A 20,870-nucleotide genomic window follows, 5' to 3' on the forward strand; every position below is an offset into this window, starting at 1 on the left:
CTTCTCAGGAAGCAGCACAGGGGTATTCAGAGCCCCCCCCACCCCGTGAGTAGGAGGAGTACATTAGGGACAGCTGGGTTGGGTCAGCATCTGCCACATCCATGGAGGGGAGGGAGCCCGCTTGTGCCCATGGAGGTGTGTGAGCATGCCTGCCCACGAGTGCATGCGGGCACCCAGGGCCACACGTTCCACCCTGGTCTGTGCTTATGGAGTGTCTGAGAAAGTCCTGTTGGCCCCAGACTATGGCTCTGTGTGTCGAGCTAGTGTGTGGAAAGCTTTAGTCCCTTGAGGGACACGTAGTAGGGACAGGAAGACCAGACCCATATGAAAAGAATCTCAGCACACGTACCTGCAATAAAACGCAAAAGGACGTGGTGAGCTGTTATCCAGATGAAAGAAGGCACAGGACTGAAGAAGGCATCCACCTCGGGGAGGAGCTGACGTAAGGTATCTCCTGGGCTTCAGCTCCTGGAGGCCCAGGGAACAAGTCACAGCCTCCTGCAGCCAGCAGGGGAACGAGGCCACCTGTTTAGAGAAGAGGGCAGGGAGGCCCACACCCTCGACCCGTCATTAGCTTCTTTGTGTATGTGATTAGAGACCAGAAAGACCTAGATCACAGAGTCCTCTGCTCTCCTTGCAGAGTCCCCAGCCCTGGTCCTTCTCTGTGCTAATCCTCGGGGTCCCCTCCTTCTTTGGCTTCAAGGCAAAGAGAATTTGAAGGCTCGTAGTCACTTGGCACTCCTGGGATGTTCAGCCAAGCTTTCGGGCCACTGGAGTGCAGGCCCCTGTCACTGCGTCATGCTTAATGAATTTTATTTTACTCTCATCTCTATAAACGTGCACAATAGGAGGTTCTAAAGGGCAGGAGTCATGCCTACGGCCTCGACTTTGCACAGAGCCCAAGGCGGCACCACACTCAGCTTGGGGTTTGGGGTTTCGAAGATGCAACATTGATTAAGGTAAAAATCTCCTGATTATACAGATACATCGCCTTGTAAATTGAGGTTGATGATATTGCGCATCGGTGGTCTTTTATTATTTCACTTTTACATCTCTCATGAATCCCTAGTGTTTTTGTTGAAACAGGATGGAAAGTCAATGACTTCAGAGTAGTGATTAATCTGAAATTTCTTAAAAAAAATCCTTAATGGTGATTTTTTTTTTTTGCTGAAATACTAGTTATAACGGAGTAGGATGGCACTGGATTCCAGTGACTAAAATCCTCTTAGAAGAGGAGAGGACACACAGAGACACACAGAGAAAAGACCATATGAAGATGGGGGCAGAGATTGGAATGATCCTGCTACAAGCCGAGGAATGCTGAGGATGGCTGGGGCTACCTGGAGCTAAAAGAGGCAAGGAAGGAACTTCCCCTGGAGCTTTCAGAGGGAGCACGGCTCTGCTGACACCTTGACTTTGGACTTCTGGTCTCTAGTACAGTGAGAGAATAAATTTCTATTGTTTTAAGCTGCTTAGTTTGTGGTACTTGTTACAGCAGCCACAGGAAACTATTATTCTTGTATCATGGTTCTAATATTAAGTTGTTTCTAATTTTTCATGAAAACAATGTTGTATTGAACATCCTGGTATATTCTCCTCTCTGCACCTCCCCTGGACAGAAACAAAAAAGAGGGATCGCTGGGTTAAAAAGTATGCATATTTTAAAGACCAATCCACCATGCCAAATTGCCGTTAGAAGTCTAGACAAATTTAGGTTTCTGCCAACGCGAATGCACGAGGGCAGTCTTTCCTTACACATCCCGAACTGATACTGACAATGTTGTATCACCTGTACTGTTTACTCAGCAGTCACACAAGCAATTCTTCTAGAGGCCAGCAAGGCATGAGGCCAAGTATGCCAGGGCTCCTGTCCCCTTGCACAGTCCTAAGCCTGGGAGGACAGGACAGTGGGGATGATTACAGAGACCAGGGGGCATCCCAGACTTGCTGGGGCTTTGGGTATTTGTTTGGTGCCACCATCAGCAGTGGTCCCAGTGCACAGCTTAGCAGGAAGTGAGGGAATCTTTGTTATGACCTCAGTTACAATACAATACAATACAATACAATACAATACAATACAATACAATACAATACAATAATCTGTGTTGTTTCAATATGCGATTTATCTCCCCAAGAGATGGTGACATCCCTGGGACTGGGTACTATGCTGGTCATCTTTGTGCGGATGCAAAAGATACAGAAGAGCCCGGCCCGTATGGCTCAGTGGTTGACCGTTGACCTATGAACCAAGAGGTCCCTGGTTTGATTCCCAGTCAGGGCACATGTCCGGGTTGTGGGCTGAATCTCCAGCAGGGGGCATGCAGGAGGCAGCTGTTCGATGTTTCTCTCTCATCGATGTTTTTCCATCTCTCTCTCTCCCTTCTCCTCTCTCTAAAAACAATATAAACATATTTTTAAAAATTTTTACAAAAGACAAAAAAGGCTACAGAAGAGCCTGGGTTCCTGGAGGGGAGGGAAGCGAGGAACTGTTTTCAGCTTCCCTGTTGGATTCTGCCCTTGAGGCTGCTGGTGCCCCCACATCTCCCCAGCAACACATTATATCTCGGGAAGCCGAGTGTGATCCACCCCTTCCTTCCCTATATCAGGCCTCAGGATGTCAGCTACAGGGTGACCCCAGAAAATAACTCAGGTCCATTAGACTTATCCTGGATCCTCATTGTGGGGTGTCCCACCCCGGAGAGGCTGGCTCCAGGGTTGTCGAAATAGAAGAGGCAGGTTCTGCAGATGTCTGCTTAAAATTCATGTTGCCATAGCAGCGTGGCATTAGGCCACGGGTGATCCAGCTGCACGGAGCTTTGATCTCGGGGAAGTCAGGGTTTCCTTTGCTCTTGAGCTGCTTCTGAGGGGACACTGCCTTGGGGTCAAGCTTTGGCTTTGCTCCTGGGCCTGGGGATTGTCCCAGAAGCGGGAAGCTGAGGACAGGAAGACAGGGAAGGAGGCTCTCAGAAGTCGGCTAAGCCCTGAGCCGCAGATTCTAATCTGGGGGAGGAGTTGGCTTGACACCCTCAGGCGAGAGATCTGGGCCTGAAGACAGAGCCGTCAGCTGGGTCTGTAATGAGGCTGCGTGTGCTCCGCCTGACTTGAGAGGAAGGTGCAGGTGAGTGGGTTTGTGTGGGATGTTAGCAGCAGAGCTGAGGAAGGCAGTGGGCTGTCAATAGATGGGGCCTGGCTCAGTGGGTCTCAGCAACATTAAAAATTTAAGGATTCTTTCAACACCCATTATGAGGACTTACTGTGTGGTTGGTGCCGGGGACTCCAGAATGACTTGCATTGCTTCTGCCCTCAAGGACTTTCCAAGTTTTCACTCTAAAGATGCATTAAAATGATACATGGCAGAATGTGATCAAGAGACTAGCGTTCCCGAGGGGGGAGAATCGCCCCATTGGTGCCATCGGGGCTTCAGAGATGAGTTCAGGTTGAACCTTACACGGCGGAGAGGAAACAGGAAGCATTTGAGTTGGAGGAAGCCACAGGGACAATGGGTGGGGATGGAGGACAGACAGGAAAGAGTGGGGATGCATCCGAGAACCACGAGGGGTCCAGTTTACGAAAGGGCCAGTAGGGAACAAGGTCCTAAACAGGTTGACTCCAGAGCTGAGCTGAGAATACACTTCATTTGATAGGCAATGGGGAGCCATGGTGGGTTTTGAGCCTGACATTAGCTGATCAAAGCCCCACTTTAGAAAAAATAAATCTGGGGGCAGGATTAGGAGTGGACAGAGACGTGAAGGGACAGTAAGTGTGAAATCCTCATAGGACCAAAGAGGCAAGGGGACAGCGCTAGGGCGACAGCAATGAGACTGGAAATGAAAGACTAAAACAGTCAGAGGGGTTGAACCTGGACCATGATGTCACGGGAAAGGAGAGGGACAAGTCAATGATGGCTGCTGCCATTTGATGGGACTGGAAATCAGGAGGGGGACGTAGCTGCGGGGAGATAAACTCATGATGCTGAGTTTGAAAATGCTGAATGAGTCTCTGGGAGGGGAGACAGGAATGGGGATGTAGCTTTTGTGGACACCCTCATAGATGTAATGAAAATAGTGAAGGCCTGGGAATAGATGAAGGTATCGAGGGAAAGAAGAGAAGAGATATAAAGCAGGATTTGAAGGAGAGTGGAGGTGACAATGGCCCAAGGAAATCAGAGGGTTGCCTGGCCGCGTTGAGGACCCACTGGTGCTTAGAGAGCATGAGTTGCCGTTGAGGGCACCCAGGGAGGTGCTGAGTGGTGTGGCTGCCCTCTGTCACAAGAGTTTTCATAGGGAAACACCTCAGGCCCACTCCTAATTTATGTGTCTAAATACATGTCCTTCAGTCCATTCTCCCTATAGGCTGACTCTACCTATTTGACCTTATAAGACACATTTTTGGTGACTTTTAAATCATTTTCCTGTTTTTCCAAGACAGAGTTGAAATTCCCTGGTAATATCACTCCTATGTTGTATGCAGAAAAATTGGCTTTATCCTTAAACAACTTTTTCTTTCCACATCTCTCTCTACCCCCTTGACCGTAATAATATTATTTTTCATTCCCTCATACATATTTATGATCATATATGTTTCATCTGCATCTCAGTGGCTTCTAAACTTTGTACCACTAAAGACCTTTTTACTATTCCTCTCCATCCACGTAGTTCCCGTTTAAAAGGAATTAAGAAAGGGAATTTGTTTACCATTCATATGCTTCCCCATTTTGTTAATTAAAAATTAAGTATCTCACAATCGGCACTTTTGATCCTTAGCTCTTCTGATATTTTCAGGTTGCTGCAAGACATTCATATGGACAGACACTGGTGTGAGGGATGGAAAGACCGTGGATAAAGCTAGAGAGGTAAGCTAGATTATGAATACCATTCTAAATATAAAGACAGTGAAAAGCCATCAAAAGATTTCAAATCAGGAAGGACATAATACAATTTGTATGGTTGAAAGTTCTCTCTAGCAGCAACGTGGAAAATGGGTTAGCTGAACAAAGGAGGTGGCAATGAAGGAGGGGAACAGAGAGATTGGAGGGGCATGTAGGTGGACTTGGGTGACCATTGAGTACCAGAGAGAAAAGGTTAAGGATAAGAAGACAGTGTTTGGTATGGAATGTAACAAAGTAAGGTCATAATGATTCCAAAGAAGCAGGGGAGAGGGAGGGAGAGAGCGAGGGAGGAAGGGAGGGAACACAAACTATTTTATTTTCAGGGAAATTTTTTTAGCCAGGACATGAATTCATTCATTCAAATGTCAGTGCCATAAACATTGATTGAACACTAGAGATATAAGAAACTGTCTTCTCCCTTGAAGAACAGAACGTCTCCTTAGGAAGACAGACATGTAAATAAATAAATGTCAATACAATCTATTATAATAAAAGTATATACAAAGTTTATTTTAGTATATTTCCCTCAAGTATATTTGTTGCATATATAACACTTTCTAAAAAATTTTTACTAGATATTTCTGCTGTCTCTATACCAATATCATGATGTTTTATATTTAGTATAATTATTTTTATTATCATCTTTATAATTTTATGGTTTCTTAACAGTGCAGCAAGAGTTGAGACAGGAATTGGAAATATGGAAAACTCAAAAGAATCACCTAAAATTATTTAAATTAATTAAGAATTTAATAAGAGGGTTAGATAAAAGACAATCATTCAAAATTCAGTAGCTTTTCTTACATGGTGCCTTATTTATATTACCCACCTTGTCCCTGTAGGCCTTTTCTTGTGCAATCCCTGATTACACACTGAATTTAATCCTTGGATTTTATCAAAGCATCAGAGAGCTCTTTCTCTTAACCACACTACTTTGGCTCTTTGCCAACAGCTTGTGGAATTAGTTACTATGGCCATTACAGGAAGGTTTTTATAATCTTGCTTCTCAGAAATGATCACTTCGGAGCAGACACTCTGGTTCCATGAAGCTGTTTCACCACTTCTGGAGCTCCTCCTCTGGGATCAGTGGGACAGGTCCACAGGACAGATTTTTCCTCTGCACTCAATGCCAGAAAATACCTCTGCTTCTCTCCAACTGTGACTTTTTTTTTAAATTCCATGGATGCCATGAGTCATGTGGCCAAACATGGCCCTCTCAGCACTGGCTTCTGGGAAGAGCAGAGCCAAATATTTCATAAAGTACGGTGTGTTAGAGTCATACAACACTTGTACGTATAGAAAAAAGAATGAGCGTCAACAGCAACACTGTAGGAGGGTTTCCTAAAAGTAGACCCTGAGATGAGGATTCACATGCACATGATTTATTATGAAAGTGCCTCCAGGAGAACCCAGTTAAGGAGCGGGGGCAGCAGGTCAGGAAGGTATGTGATCTTAGTATAATGCAGAGTAACTTGTTTCCTCTTAGAGGGGAACTCTGGAATGCACGTCCCGCCTCACAGTGTTGTGCACTCCTTCGCATGCAATCTGCCCAGCCACTTGCACGTCACTGCACATTTGAGCAAAACAGCTGCAGAAGTGATGAAACAGTTCCATGGAACCAGAGCGTCTGCTACGAAGTGATTATTTCTGAGAAGTGAGATTATGTGTGATTATTATACATTTTATACATTTTTGTAACATTCATATTTTTTACATAATCAGAATATATTAATTTATAACCAGAATACAGACCAAAATAAAGTGTTAAACCATCCCTTGAAATTATTTACCTCTAGCCTCTAGTCTTTCTTCTTTCTCTCTTTGCTAAGCTTGTCTTAAAGAATATTTACGATAAATTTAAGATCAGTTAAGACAAATTTTACTTAATTTTTGTTACGAAAGTAATATATATTCATTGTAGAAAATAGAAAATACAGATAAGTAAAAAGTAGAAGATAAAAACTTCCTAATCCTCCCCCTCCCAGAGAGATAACCACTGTGATCACCTTCAGGTATATTCTTCTAGGTGTGTGTGTCAAATAGAAATTAGATAGTACTGTAAGTACTTGCTTTTCAAGATATTTAGATAAACTTTTTTATTTGATAATAGTTTTAGATTTGTAGATAAGTTTCCAAAACATAGGACAAAGCATTTCCACATATCCCTCATCACTTAATTGGTCATGAAAACTTTCCCATAACAACAAATATTCATTTCAACATCATTTTAAATAATAGGATTATATTCAACTGCAAGGCTATAGCATAATTTATTTAAACCAGGTTTGTTGGACATATGGGATATTTCTGATCTTTCACTTTTACAGGTGCTTCTTACATAAGGTTCCTAGAGGTAGGATTGCTTGGTCATATGGGAGGAAAAATTTTATGGTTCTCGATACTTGTTGATCATTTGTGTTTCAGGAGAATCCTCTCAGCAGAATATGTGAGCACCTGTTTCATCTACTATGGGTACTAATGATGTTTTTTGACCCCCACTGCCATGACTTTGTCTAAATCACCATCATCTCTTGGCAGAGCCTACTGCCTCCTCTTTGGCCATGGGGTAAACTTGGTCTATGTGCGGGGCATCCTAGAAGTGCCAGGGAGCTAATATCAGGTGAGACCCCGACCAGTGGAGGGTGGGCATTTGTGAACCAACAGTCCAGCTCCTTCACGGGTGGTGGGACAACTCTGAGGTATGTTCCACAGGGTCTCTCAGGGCATCCCCAGAGGGACTGAGCTGCAGTGGCCCATAGTTGTAACCCAGTCGTTAACACACACTCCATTGGCTTTCTTTCCTTCCTGTCTCATGCGCCCCCCTACCTCACCGTACTTTCTAAAAGTACCCCTTAGATAAGCTACTTACCCCCAAGTCCTTGTCTCAGGGTCTCTTTGGAGGCAAGGGTGTGGTGATAATAAACGGTGACTCTGTGCACTCAAATCTGAAACGAAAGTTTCAAGAAAGAATACTTAATTTATCGAACGCATTCTGATATTTTCTCTTCTCTTCTATTCTGCTAGACATGATCCATGAAATTGATTTGATAACTCATTCAGCCTGCATTCTGAAAATCACCATCCTGGAATGTGAGCATTGCCCTAGCGGGTTTGGCTCAGTGGTTAGAGCATTGGCCCGTGGACTGAAGGGTCCCGGGTTCGATTCCAGGCAAGGGCACATACCTCGGTTGCAGGCTTGATCCCTGGCCCCTGTTGGGGCGTGTGCAGGAGGCAACCAATCGATGTGTCTCTCTCACATCGATGTCCTCCCCCCCTTTCTCTCTCTCTCTCTCTCTCTCTCTCTCTCTCTTCCACTCTCTCTGAAAAGCAATGGAAAAAATATCCTTGAGTGAAGATTAAAAAAAAAAAAAGAAAGGAGAACTGGGTCTTGACCATAAGGGCAGTTTGCTAGTGGAACTCCTCTTTGGGAGGCACCGCGAGCAGCTGAGGTCAGCTGGGAGGGGTCCTAACAGCCTGTGGATTCCTCCATTTCATCAGATTTCAGACCAACACTTCTCGTCAAGGGGCTACTTCATTGGCCTCTGCTGACCACTCTGGCACGAAGCCATATGGAAACAATGCCCCCCTTTTCTCCGAATAGTCCTTGGGGTCACCTCAGAGAAGACCAGGGCTGGCAGGGAGGGTGGGGAGGGCACTTAGGAAGGAGGAAGAGTGGATGCAGATTTTCAAAGGTCAGCTGGAGTACGGCGAGCGAAGCCTTGGAGGCTGATTCCAAGTGCCTTTCCTGGAATAACTGGAAAAACACAATAAAAGAAAACAGACACACACCCAGAGCCACAAGTGGGGTAGAAGTTGAAGAACACTTTAATTCATAAGGAAAAGGGCTTGAATAATTGATGCTGCCGCAATGCCAAAGATAATTTCAGCTGTCTCTCTATCTCACAAAGACATTTAGCATTGATTGAGATCAAAGTCCCGAGAACCCCGCTGCGAGGCTGAAAGGCAGAACTCGCAGCGCCCTTTCTCCGCTCTGATAATGTCGTCTTTATGTAGTTAATAAACTGCACACTTCAGTCAAACTATATCATTACAGAAGACTTAGGGAGCTAATCATTTAAAAGCAAAGAATGGCTTCTGTTCTCCACTTTGAACTAAACAACATTCTGTTGAATGAGGGGGACATCAAAGTCCTGTCACTATTGCCAGTGTGGATGGAGCAGAAGGCCGCACAGAGTGGGTACTGCACAGAGAGGGCGGGGGGGGGGGGGGAAGAGAGAGAGAGAGAGAGAGAAAGAGAGAAGGGGGGAGAGAGAGGGAGAGAGAGAGAGAGAAGGGGGGAGAGGAACAGAGATGAAAGATATTGGCTTATCAACCCATAGGCAGCACCAGGTGGTTTATTATATTTTTTTACTACGTAAGCGTCAGGTCGCTTACTCATCAGTGAGTGTCCTTGTCAAACGGATGTCGGTGAACTGGGTCAGACGGTTCATCTTTCACCTTGGCCCCATTCTGAACTTTGCCTCAACCACCTCTGTGTTCACTCCCGGCCTGCCCGCCCCTCTCACCAGCCCTGGGCCCCGGCTCTGTTTTCCGGCTTCCCTGGCCTGCCTTGGCGAAGGACAGTGAGGCTGTGCATCTATCTCCCTGTCCTAACGCAGGCTTGTGCGTCACTGCGCCGCTTGTCTGCTCCTACTTTGCCTCTGACGGCTACTTGAGCACGTGTTTGGGGGTGCATTTGGAGCAGGGGTGCTCTGGAACCCCTTTCCACCAGCACGCACCCCCATCCTGCCAAGCTGAGCTGCCGGGTGGTCTTAAAGAGCCATGCGGCATAAAGCACCTAAGACCTCCCACCCGACCTTGCACACACTGCTGTTGAGAGCGTGTCCTAGGAAGGACTTGATAGAAGGGGTTCTCCTGCAAGTGACTTACTTATTGAGGGAGGCCCTTGGGAGAAAAGCCTTTGAGGAAGTGCGGGGAGGTCGGGGAAGAGGCCCAGCAGAGATGTGGCTCAGCTGGAGTCTGGTCTCAGCCCATCCCAAGGGGAGGCCTGGAGCCTGAGTGGCACCGCAGGTGGTCCCGCCTTGAGGCGAGGGGGCTGGCCTCTGTGCCCTGTGTCAGTCAGTCAGCGACTGGCTGCGGGCTGTCAAGCTAACATTCTAGGCCCTTCCCAGGTGGGTGGCTCCCGTAGGCCAAGGACAGTTCTCCAGGTAAGGGTGCCCCTAAGAGCCCTTTGCAGTCAACATGACAACGGGTGGGAAACAGGTGCGCCAGCCCGGGAACGGGGCGCCGCAGGGAGTGTGGAAAGTCAATCAAGTTATTTATCAAAGACTTTAGAAAATGTACGTATCATTTAACCCAGTAGTTTTTTAGGTGTTTGCTGTGAGGAAAACATGGATTTGTAAGAAGCCGTGTGGTCTTTATCACCATTGTAATCATCTACCATCCTTTCTCGACCAGGTATTTGCCGAGCACTTTCCAAGTGTTATCTTACTTAATGCCTTCAGCGACTCTGGGAGACATTGCCAACATTTTATAAACCAAGAAAGGGAGGCTTGGAGAGGTTTCGGCCCTTGCCTTCGAGCCCACAGCTAGAGAGTGGCATGCCTGTGGGAGGTTCATTGCAATATTATTTACAGTAATAAAGATTTAGAAATAACCTATTTCTCCAACACTGGGCACGGTAAGGTCAACGACAGCAGCCCTGCACAACGGCATAGTATGTGGTCAATAAAATTGCCACAGTGACACAGGATGGTCCGCAACACGTTTCTAAGTGAGACAATTAGGCCCGAAGCTGTGTCGTATTGGCTGGTGCGTGAGTGTGCGTGTGGAGACCAGAACATCCAGGGGTATTTCTGTGTCTGCGTTTCTGCTTAGCCTTTGCTGAGCCCCCTCCTGACCCACGGGCCTCGGTATTCAAGTTCTGCTCTTTGGAGCTTGTCGCCTTGGGGAAGGGATGTGACACAAAACGCAGAGAGAAGGGAAAGGCCTCACGGTTTGGGGCTTAAAAACCAGAAAAGTCTCAGGGCTGAGACAACAAAAGGCATGACGGGTGAACTTTTCCCCAGCCCCACCCCAGAAAAAGATCTTTTGGGGTTGATGGGCTAGGGGGAGGGGTGGTGGTATGTTGGGAAGTGGGGGCAGGGAGAAAGGCTAAGAGCTTAGACACTGGGGGGCTCCTGAGAAAAAGCCCCGAGCCTTGCCCAGCGCTGGGCTAAGCCTGCCCAGGGCTGTGTGGACGTGAAGAAGGATTCAGAGGCTCCAAGAACCCAGGGATCTGAGGCCAATTCCTGAGGGGCCTTTGACCCCAGAGAGGGGGTGCTTTGTGGAGAGGATCCCATGATGGGTCCTCAGCAGCCTCTGGGGCCCACCCTGGCTTGCCCCCACGCTCTAGGGGACCCACAGGGCAGAGGCACTGAACCCACAGGGCCTGCAGACGGGAGTGAGAGGCAGTGGGCAGCAAACTGTTTAGATGGATGCCTAGATTCATGGCCCAGGCCCCCCTGGCCCTTTCTGTTCCCTATTGTCCCCCCTTCCCCTTCGTCTTTTCCCCCCAACTTTTCCTCTCCCCACTATTCATCCCTCTCCTCCACACCCCCCTCCCAGTTTGGACACAAGCCCAGGGAAAGGAGGGAACTGACTGATGAGACCATGCAGTGGAAGGTGGGCTCATAACAGAGATGAAGCTGAGCTGGAAGAAATCAAGATCTATTTCCTGCCCACCCGAAACTGTGGACCGGTGACCGCTGAGTGATTTCTATTCCCTTCTGGATGCTTTCCTGTGCTTTTCATGGTTTTCCCAATAGAACATTAATTAATTTTGCCATTAAAAAAAACCCCATTATTTCATTTCCTTCTCCAACAACAATAATAGCCTACATTTATTTACTAAGGAAGTTCAATATGCCGACATTGGGCTGGCGCCTCATATTAGCCCATTCACTCCTCACAGCTGCCCTATGGGGTAGCGCTATCATGATCCCATTTTACAAGATGAGAAATCTGAGGCTCGAGGAATGAAGCAACTGAGTTCAAGTGGCAGAAATGTGTCGATAGTCCAGATCTGTTTGACTCCAGGCCCTGTGCTCTTTCTATCTCACCCGTCGTCTATCGGGAAGTTTTTCCTCTAAACACGAAATGAGCCAGAGCACCTGGGATGGGGTGAACGTGAGAGCTGAAGCGGGCGCAGGTGCTGAGCAGAGCTGGGCTGGCCAATAAACAGGGTCCCTAGAGAGGGCCGGCCAGCATGGGGCCGGGGACACAGCTGTCTGCACAGGGCGAAAGGAAAACTTGCCGTGGCGAATTAGACTGATGCAAAAGCGAAGGATCCGTTTTTGAAAGAATTGAGCTGTTATTAAAAGACAAAGGCAGGTGAATCCCTTCAACATGGATCTGCTTGGTGTAATTTCTGAACTAGGCAGTTTTTTTAAGGTGCATTTTTGTTGAAGTTTGACATAAATAGATAAGCTCCCACAGTGAACCAGGGTGCAGCGTGGTGAATTTCACACCCATGGAGCCTGCTCCCAAGTCAAGAAACAGGCATTTCAAGGACCCCAGAAGTCCCCCCCCATGCCCCCTTCTAGTTTCTTTTCCCTTCATAAAAGTAACCTCCACCACCCTGGCTTCTACCACCCAAGATCAGTGTTCCTGTTGTTGAACTTTATGTAGATTTCTGAACATTATATAGATGGATCCTACAGTATATTTATGAGATTTATCCACGATGTTTACATAAAGTTTGTTCGTGTTCATTAACGTAGAGCATCCACTGAGTGACTGTGTTTATCATAGGTCAGTATGTACTGCTGATGCACTGTTTCTATTTTCTCATGTTGTTTGGTGAACCTATGTTATGCATTTCTTTGGGGCTCATACGTGGGCATGGAATCGCTCAGTCGTAGGGTAGCTGTGTGCTCTGCTTTGGAAGATACCATCAAACCATTTTCCAAAGTGGTTGCACCAGGTTACATGCCCACCCAGAGTGTGTAAGAGTTTCTAGTCGCTCTCCTTTGTTACCAGTCCTTGGTATTTTCTATTTTTGGAGGGTGTGTAGTGGGTCTTGATTTGAAAGATCCTGGGCAGCTCTGAGGACCTCAGATCAGAGGCCTGAAGACTTTGCTCTTAGACTCTCACTCTGCCTCTCGCCTCCTCTCCTCCCTGGGGGGTGGCTCCTTTCTCTCTGGCAGAGAGCTTGGTTGCCGGTAGCTCTGGGTCTCAGTCCTTACCATGGATGGGCTTCTATGATTAGACTATTTCATCGGCAACCAGGGAACTGGGGTCTTTCACAGGAAGTTGGGGGTAGGGAACGATGCTGAGAAAACGAAAACTACAGTTACCCAGGTGCCTCCAAGGTGCCCCCTGAGTAGCCAGCAAGAAATAGGAAGGACTAGACTCATGAAATTCCCCCCTTCCCCTCTTGGTTCTTCTGGTTGGTGAAATAATTAAAATGACATAGGACAGACATGGGGAACTCACATAAGCATGAGAATCCCAAAGACAGTTAGGCCGAATGAGGTATACACGTCCTATGGGTTAAGTAGAAGACAGGAATCTGGGACTTCAAAGGGAAGTAGGACAATTCACAGGGAGATGAAAGAGCTAAGGTTTAGTAAACAAATGTTTGCTGGGCCCTCTCCTGGGTCAGAGAAAGGACTTTGATCCAAGGGCCTTGCTAGGCTCCTCCCTGGCGGCCACACCTAGTTCATACTGCCCTGCGGTTATCTGTGGTGACAGTTCTTCCCAGAACAGGCCTCTATCTTAAACTCTTTTAGGCAGTTTCGGGGAGGTCAAACTTTGCTTCCCTGTGACCCCAAAATGAATTGGGTCTTTATCTGGGCAATATTTGTTGAGTTTCTTCTAAGTGTCAGGTTCTGAGGTGCTGTGGACACAGGGTTAAGTAAAATATCCTTCTTCTTGAGAAGACAGTAATATACACAGAACTAGCAATTATATATGTGATAAGAGAAAAAACAACTTATTGGCTTACCCAGCACTGATTTCCCATTATTACTTTGTTTAGAGAGCCCCGAGATTTCTCAGGAGACCATATTCTCAGGACAGGAGGATGCCTCCCAGTCCCAAGGGATAAACCACGATGGGACCACGCCAAGCGTAATCCCCCCTTCCACGGATTGTTTAGGGGTGGGCATATCACCAGATCTGGCCAGTGAGGTACTAGGAGAAGCCTTCTGGACATGGGTCTGGCACCTGCTCCCTGATTGAGAGCGGCTGCGTATAGAGAGGGCATTTGGAGCGCAGGCAGTTATACCGGGACAAGACCAAGGATGAAAGGCCAAACGCCAAGTTTCACAACATGGAAAGGAAAGAGTCAGATTTTAGAGGGCTTTGTTGAACGGCTATGTCAACCTCAGAACCACCTCCCCCTGGACTTCTTGTTAGGTGAGATAATCAGAATACTCTAGCCACTGCTGGGCACTCCATACCTGGGGGCAGGCACATCCCAATGGATATACACGTGCAGGGGCTTGCAGTAGTGTGGAGGAGGGAGGTGGGTGTTGCGAGTGGAAAGGATCATGTCTAAGAGCTTGCCTAAGAATGAAGCCAAAACTGAGGAAAGCCAAGCTGAGAGATGAAGAGAGAAAAAGATTTCTGATCACATCGTTTACAGACCCAGTTTCAGCTACATACAGACCCAAAATCCACCTCTGGAGGTTTTGTTTATAAGACATCAATACATTTCCTTTGGGGCTTAAGCCAGGTTGAGCTGAGTTTCTGGTACTTGCAACCAAAAGTGTCCTGATTAACCCAGAGAGCTTCCTACATAAATATTAATGTGAAGAAACTGAACCAGAAGTTTGCAATTTTCTCCTTAGAGAAAAGCTTCAAGGTTCCAAGGATGTGAACTCACCATGCGAAACAGCTCCTCCTTTCCCAGAATGGACACATTAGAGGCAAGTCTGGGCCTGCAAGAAACGAACCGATGGCTGAGACTTGAAAGATGGGACACACCGGGCTGGTTCTGCTGTGTGTCTTTTATTATGATATCAAACCCTGGGCAGGATAGAAAACATCTGTTTGTCAGGTCGAGTCTTCATCCACTCATTTATCTACTCACCCACCCATCTCTCCGTTTGCCCATTAATTAAACAAATATCGACTGAGGTTCATTAACTGGCACACGCCCTTTTGAGAGTGAGGGTTTGAAGCACTAGGCCAAGGTCAAATCAGCAAGACATTTCCATGTCTGGGGGCTGGGGCTCAGCCAGAGGCCCCATTTTTCATCAGAAAAATGGGCAACTCTAATTTAGATACTTGCTATATAAGTGCTATTACCTGATGATTCAAACAATCTTCAAAGTGGTTGATAACTGCCCAGCCAGTGTGGCTCAGGGGTTGAGGAGCATCGACCCATGAACCAAGAGGTCACTGGTTTAATTCCCGGTCAGGGCACATGCCCGGGTTTCGGGCTTGATCCCCAGTGGGGAGCTCGCAGGAGGCAGCTGATCAGTGTTTCTATCTCTCTCTCTCTTCCTAAGATCAATAAAAAAAATTAAAGAAAAATAATGGACGATAACTTGGACTATGAAATGATTCAATTCTCTCAAGTCTAGGATAAGAAAACCCAAACTTAGGGAGCTTGAGCAATTTGTGCAAAGAGCCGACGCCCACCTCACTCCCTGTGACTTCATCACTTGGTGAGGGCTGGTGGGTGAGGGGAGAAGAGAGACGGTGGGCGGGCAGAACACACAGGTTACGGGGTGGCGGGGGTGGGGGTGGGCATGTGGAACCAGACGCAGCTGGTGTGGCGATGGGCACAGGGGGTGAGACCCACACAGACACGGAAAGTGGGAAAAGACTTGGGGAGCCACAGAGAAGCTGCCCCCGTGGTTTCCCCACCACTGAAACACGGGGCATGTCTGCATAGACCTGGCAGGGAAATGCAGGAGCTGCCTCGCAGGAGGTACCTCCTGGGGCCCTGGGAACCTGTGAAGTGCCTGCTCCGGGCAGGCTCAGGGAGGACTCCCGTCGGCTCTGCCCAGTAGCTTTCTCTGCCTTCTCTCCTCCAAAAAGGAAACTGCAGGCTTGTTATTGCTCTGCTCAGGACCAGGGATTATGGAGCTTAAACTCTCTCCTCCAAGCCATGTTCGAGTTTTTGACTTAAAAGGGAAATGTTTCATTTTAGGCCAAATGCATCCCCCTCTTCCCCCCTTCCTGGACCAAGAACAAAGCAATTCAGATCAGAAAACAGAGGGAACTCCATGCACACTGTCCACTGGGACTCGGCTCCCAACCGGGTCCCGGGGAATGTGATTGACGTACAACCGAACCCCTCTGCGTTTGTTCAAATGTCATTTAAATAGAAATGTTTCAAATCTCTGCCAAGGCACTGCCCAGGGGGTGGCGTGGAACGGAGTCAGGCCCTCGCTGCTCTGCGGGCTGCTAGGGTCAGAGAGCACAGAGGCGGGACCCAGGCAAGGCGCCCCCAACCTGGCTCTAAGGAGTAGAGGAGTGGGGGAAAGGGGGGGCAAGGAAGGACGGGGGTCAGAAGCAGGCTTCCTGGGCAGGTTTTACTCTGAAGATACAAGTTACAAAGAAGACACAAGACGCCTGCGTTCTGGCATTTGTTTCTTACCTTTTTAAAAAAAGATATAGATAAGTCTGGCTGGCGTGGTTCAGTGGTGGAGCATCGACCCAGGAACCAAAAGGTCACTGTTCGGCTCCTGATCGGGGCACGTGCCCGGGGTTGTGGGCTCGATCCCCAGTAGGGGGCGTGCAGGAGGCAGTGGACGGATGACGTTTTTCTCTCATCGATGTTTTTCTCTATCCCTCGCCCTTCCTCTCTCTCTCAAAATCAATTACAAAAAATTTAAAGATATAGACAAATTCAAAGCCTGGAAGGACTCACAGACAGGAGGCTTCTAGATTCAGCCACCCCTTTGGTGTCAGGACAATTACAACGTGAATGCACCAGTCTGGGAAGAAGACAGCGTGTCTGGCTCGCCTGGGTGTTTTCAAGGCAATATAGGGGAAGGTTAGGTTTGCCGGTGGGGGCTGAGGACGTGGGTCTCGGCTTCCTTACCCCGCGTGGTAAAGGCAGCCCTGAGGTCAGGGGTTGGATGCTGTTGGTACCCAGCCCCGGGAGTCTGCAGGCATAGCCACTGTGGACCCTGGGGATGTCCAACAGGGAGGCGTCTGGGTCCCCACCCTTCCCTCAACTGTAATGGCTACTCTTTGATCTGTTTTATGTTTTGTGGTTCTGGGTAAGATTTCGCGGCAAGTTACTGTTTGAGAACCACTTGAGGTAGACGTTTCAAAGGGCCCTTGGTTGTGACATCCTATGAGATCAAAATTGGGAAGAGATTAGAGTGGTAATGGTTCCACAACTTTGTGAATATACTAAAAAAAACCCCCACTTTTAATGGGTGCATTTCATGGCCTGTGAATTATATCTCAGTTTTTTCAAAGGGCAATGATACCTTCGCTGGCATCAGACTCATTTATCTGGAGTCACATTAGGATTTTCCTTAATCATCCAACGTAAGTGAGCCAGGAAAGCAGTCACTTGCCCATAGTGACAGTGGCCCAAACTGGGTGACTGGGACATGCAGGCTTTAGTTTCATTTCTTCCACTGCTGAGTGACTTTAATCCGGTCTTGGACACGCCCGTATTTTCTCTTATACACGTAGGCGGCCCGGTAGAGATGAAAGAACAAGAACGTCAGAGCCAAACGGTCGTGTTGAATCTCTGGCCTGCCCTTTGCTCACTGGGGGATGCTGGGCAGGTTACTTGCCCTGACTTCCCTCATCTCCAACATGGGTCCGTGGGAAGACTCACTGTCAAGTCCAGGCCCCTGTGCCTCCCCAGTCAATGTGAACGCCTTGCTCTTCCTCTGGTCTTCCCGGGGTGGTGTGAGCACAGAGCTTATCCACGAGGGAGCGTGCGTGGGCCGTGGACGGCTGGGTGAGAGGCAGATTGCACTCCTGTGTTCTCGCCCCAGCTCCAGCGGGAAGGGAATCTGGTCACAGCCAAGTCCCTCAGGTCTGGATGTTGTCTGAGGGCAACTTCCCATGATCCCTACAAGAATTCAACTGGACTCCGAGGCTCAGGGCTGGTTGAATGTCCCACACCGGCAAACGGCTGGAGACCAGGTAAACACGACGGATTTCCAGGAACCCAAGCCTTTGTCACTTCCCCTCCTCCCCTGGAAAACTTCAGATTGCGTGCCAGGTTCCTAGGTACCTGTACCATTGCACTGGCCGCCACGACGTCACTGGACTCCCCTGTAGGCCCCTGCCACCCCACCCCGAACGTCAGAGAGAGCCCTCAGCACAGGCAGAAACTGAGTCAGACGGATCCCTCCAGAGCCCCCCGTCCTCGCCCTCCCTTCCCGCACTCTGACCCGCAAGCTGCTGTTCATTCTTCTCTCTCAAGCCGCGAAGAGTATCTCTTCCTAACACTTGTCAAAAAATTAAAGCGAGACCCGCTTTCAAATGTTCTGTCTGTACTCACCAGCCAGGAAGGCGAGCCGGTCTCCAAAGAATTTGCATTTGCAATTCCAAATATGCACTTGTGCTAAGACCAAAGAGTGTCTTCTCACCTTCAAGCTGGGCTTGGCGTGACCTCTAGGTTTTAATATTTTCAACAAAGTGTCATTTGATGATTCAGAGACAGGAGAGCAGTGGCTGTCCTTTCAAACGCGTCCTGACTTGATTGAGAATCAGAGGTGAGGACTTAACCCAGGGCCGTCTGCTTTATTTCATCTTCTGCTTCTAGTCTTTAGTAATTTAAAAAAAATCTCCAAAGAAACGTTATTGTTTTCCTTTCGAGGTTCCAGCTTCTGTTTTGGGTAAGAGGGTCAGCACGAACTTTCTTAAGAAGACCGAGGGGTGTGCGTTTCTGATCACAAAAGCATCTCTCCATCTCTCACCCCCGCCCTGTCCCACCCTGTCCCAGCTCCAAAGGAAGGCGATCTGATCACAGCCAACCCCCCGGGTCTAGACTCTGTCTGAGGGCATCGTCCCGGGAGCGCTATAGGAATTTGGCCGACTGTGCTCTTTCTACGCTGCCCCCCCACAGCGGTGAGTGTCCCTTTCCAAACACACTCTCAGAGCTGTCAGCTCTGGGCCACCCCCCCGCAGGGAGCCCTGGAGTAGCTGTGACAGGCACAGTCCCACGTGGGGCCCCAGGAGGGTGTCTCCTGGCTCAGGAGTCCTGTTTATGGGTCATGGGCTCCCCTGGTTCTGTAGCTTTATTCCTTCCCTCCTTCGAGCACAGAAAGCTCCCTCTTAACAAATACGTGGCAGTCACTCCACGACTCAGCTGTAGATCGGCTTGTCACAATAATCAGTGCTGCCCCCGGCTGGGCCCACCCAGCTCCGGGGACTTAGAAGTCGGCCAGACAGTGGGATTTCTTGCGACAGCTTCATTCAACACTCAGACAGGCCTGTGGGCACAGGATGGAGCAGGCTGACACAGATGTTGCCTCTCTGGCTGCCCCAGCAGGTGTCTGATAACCTCACCGGGCCACCCTCAGAGTAGAGGACCCCTCGCATTTGAGGTGTGGCGGCCAGCCTTTGGAGAGGACTTGGGGGATCCACTTCCTGCCGAGAGCTCACAGGTTGGCTGAGACTGAGGACCTGAGCGGACACTGGACGCCAGTGCCTGAGGGTCTCGCGCGGGAGAGCACACAGACGCCTGTACCCCCCTTCGCTGATGTGTCGGGGCCCCCCTGCAGGTACTAGTAGCCCATTGACACAGCAGGAGGGCAGTGAAGCGCTTTGCCAAGGGCCGTAGAGCCAGTGGGTTGCGGAGCCGGCCTGATGGGAGGCCCTCTGGGCAGTGCGGTAGCCGGTGCTTGTTCCACCGCAGCACCTGTCAAACCAGACGTGGCCCCCGGAGGCCGAGCACACAGCCAACCATCACCCGCTTTCCGCCCGTAGGGGCCTTTCCCACCCGCTTCCGTCACCTTGTTTGCTTCTCCCAGTGGATTTCAGCTGGTGGGGCTGGGACAGATGCCAGACCTGGGCCTGGCCTCGCCTCTCTGCTGCCCCGGGTGGGGGGGGGGGCAGCCTGCTCCCAGGAGTGTGAGGGCGACCGTGCTCTGAGAAGCCCGCCTGGGCTTCGCGGCCTTTATTCGCACCGGGAACCCACGGGGCTCGCAGGTACCGGAGCCGAATGCGGTGGAGCGAGCGCCTCGGAGCACCCGGGGGGACCGCGCCCCTGACAGCAGGGGAGGGGGGCCCTTCTGCAAACCCTGGAAGTGTGACATTTTATCTTTAAAAGAGAAGCCCATGGAAAATTACATTCTGCTTTGTCATGTATCTGATTCTTTGTTTTCTTTCTTTTAAAATATGGTAGTAAAATACACATAACACAAAATTGACCAACTACCATTTTGAAGCGTACGGTTCTGTGGCGTGGAGCACATTCGCCTCTCTGGGCAACCATCCCCACGCCCATTCCCCCCGCTAGGCAACCATCCCCACATCCATTCCCCTCGCTGAGCAACCATCCCCACGTCCATTCCCCCCCATGAGCAACCATCCCCACGTCCATTCCCCCCCCTGAGCAACCATCCCCACGTCCATTCCCCCCCATGAGCAACCATCCCCACGTCCATTCCCCCCCCTGAGCAACCATCCCCACGTCCATTCCCCCCGCTGAGCAACCATCCCCACGTCCATTCCCCTCGCTGTGCAAACATCCCCACGTCCATTCCCCCCCTGTGCAACCATCCCCACGTCCATTCCCCCGCTGTGCAACCATCCCCACGTCCATTCCCCCCCCGTGCAACCATCCCCACGTCCATTCCCCCCCCGTCCAACCATCCCCACGTCCATTCCCTCGCTGGGCAACCACCCCCACCTCCACCTGCAGAACTGTTCATTCTCCTAAACTGAACTCTGTGCTCATAAACATTAACTCTCCGTTCCCCCTCCCCAGCCCCTGACAACCACCATTATTCATGTGTCTCTAGGAATCTGACTATTCTAGGGACCTCATACAAGTGGGATCAAAGATTACTTGTCCTCTTGTGACTGGCTTTTTCACTTACCCTAA

This window comes from Miniopterus schreibersii (genome assembly GCF_964146895.1).
Source record: "Miniopterus schreibersii genome assembly, chromosome: 16".
In the NCBI taxonomy this organism is placed as follows: Eukaryota; Metazoa; Chordata; class Mammalia; order Chiroptera; family Miniopteridae; genus Miniopterus; species Miniopterus schreibersii.